Raw genomic sequence first — 2,307 nt, forward strand, 5'->3', positions numbered from 1 at the left:
AATAATTTTGTTTTGTCTTGGTATAAAAAGATGGGCTACAGCAAATATTCTGCTTAATACCACAGATTTGCTTGTCAGTTGTTTGACCTTAACCAGTTGAGCATGTCCCTTGGTGGCTGACAATATGTGCATCTCTGATCTCAAGTAGAAGTAGTGGGGGAGCATCATAGCTATGTGTTGAGAGGAATTCTTTGGGGTTTGAATAATTCACCTTTGGAAACATGAGTGTTTTGCTCAACATCCTTAAACATACCTTATTCAGGGACCTTTTGAGTGGGATGGGCTACTCGACCTGCAGAAAATTCTAACTCGGCCCCACCTGTAAGGTCATGCGCTGTTTATCTTGATATGAGATCACCATGTTGCGTACATGTGGTTGTGACGCATGTGCCTGGTGTACCCTTATCAGATGGGTAGTCATGATGGGTATACTGGACTTCGTATATTTTACCCCAGTGTCAGTTTGATGGCATGCACTGCTCTCTCACTCAATAATAATAGTAATAATAATAATAATAATAATAATAATAATAATAATAATAATAATAATTACAATGATAATAATAATCACAATGATAATAATAATAATAACAACAATAGTAACAGCAATAATAATAATGAGAATAATAACATTAAATAAAATATTAGTGGTGGTGGTGGTAGTAGTTGTAATAGTAGTAAAATATTTCTTTTTACATAGGAAGGAAAACTTAGGATTATTTGTAATGAGATATAGGAAAATGGGGGTGTTAATATACTTTTATTTATTTTTTTCTTTTTTCGAAAATCACTAATGATGTAGGTTAAGTGGTTCTAAGAAGAAATATGAACCAGGCCAAAGAATAAGGCTCAGTAAGAATTTAATACTGCACATGGTTTTTGACCTCTAAAAGCCAATCAACAACAGCAATCATAATTACAATTAGTAACCATAATAATTATAACAATAATAATCCACTCTGCTAAAGGCACAAAGCCTGAAATTTTTTTTGTGGGGTGGGGGCGGGGGACAAGTTGATTACATTGGCCTCAGTGTTTCACTGGTACTTAATTTATCGACCCCCAAAAGATGAAAAACAAACTCGACCTTGGTGGAATTTGAACTCAGAATAATAATAATAGTAATAATAATAATAATAATAATAATAATAATAATAATAATAATAACAATAATAATAATAATCATAATAATAACAACAACATCGAAAAATACCTTAGGAATGAGAACCCAAGTTCGAAATTTCCCCAGGACATCTGATGAAGGCTGGAGGGTATATCAGCTGAAACGTGTTAACAAACGAGATGAGGACGAATATCCATCAAATGTAAATAATGTAAATAATATGAATGATATCACCCCTTCCTTTCTCATTCCTATGTTGTGATGGAGAAAAACACATGAGTATTCTTATAGTAGATTTATTAATTTAAGGTGATGAGCTGGCAGAGCTGCTATCACACTGGACAAAATGCTTAGCAAAATTTCTTCCATCTTTATGTTCTGAGTTCAAATTCTGCCATGGTCAACTTTGCCTTTCATGTTTTTGGGGTAGATAAAATACGTACCAGTTGAACACTGAGGTCAATGTAACCGACTTAATCCTAACCTGAATCTGCTGGCCTTGTACTGAAATTTGAAACCATTATTCCTTTCTACTCTAGGCACAAGGCCTGAAACATTTGGGAAGAGGGCCAGTCAATTAGATCGACCCCAGTACACAACTGGTACTTAATTTATCGACCCTGAAAAGATGAAAGCAAAGTCGACCTCAGCAGAATTTGAACTCAGAATGTAAAGATAGATGAAATACCTCTAAGCATTTTGCTCGGCGTGCTAACATTTCTACCAGCTTGCCACCTTAATTTGAAATAAATATTACAATTACGCTGTAGAAATTGACACAAGATTTCATATTCCTTTATAGAAACCATTTCCTGAAATAATCTGTGTAAATACCAGATTTGCAAAAGCGTATAAGTATATATGTTAACCAGCGCTCATGAGCAAGCATGCTTTAGTAGCATGTACCATGTGATCCAATTGTTTTATCTGCTTATGTTGTCTTGAGCAGACACAAACACATTCTTGTCCATCTAACCCTTCATTCAAGAGGACATCCAGAATGTGATAGCTGGAGAAAGAAAGAGCTGTATCAACACATTCTTGGTACTTATACCTTACAGCTGAGTAGTATGAAGTAATGTAAAATGATGTGCCTTGCTCAAGAATACAATGTGCTGCTTCATCAAGGAATTGAATGCACAATATACGTACGTATAGATATATATTTATATATATATATATAT

The 2,307-nt window shown here is 34.3% G+C and overlaps 1 protein-coding gene across 5 annotated transcripts in view; it reads left to right on the top strand.

Moving 5' to 3' along the window:
• Window positions 1-2,307, top strand: part of LOC106868256 (uncharacterized) — a 168,616-nt gene that overhangs the window by 117,068 nt on the left and 49,241 nt on the right. The window lies entirely within an intron of this gene.

The sequence above is a fragment of the Octopus bimaculoides genome, chromosome 9, assembly GCF_001194135.2.
Source record: "Octopus bimaculoides isolate UCB-OBI-ISO-001 chromosome 9, ASM119413v2, whole genome shotgun sequence".
Lineage (NCBI taxonomy): Eukaryota > Metazoa > Mollusca > Cephalopoda > Octopoda > Octopodidae > Octopus > Octopus bimaculoides.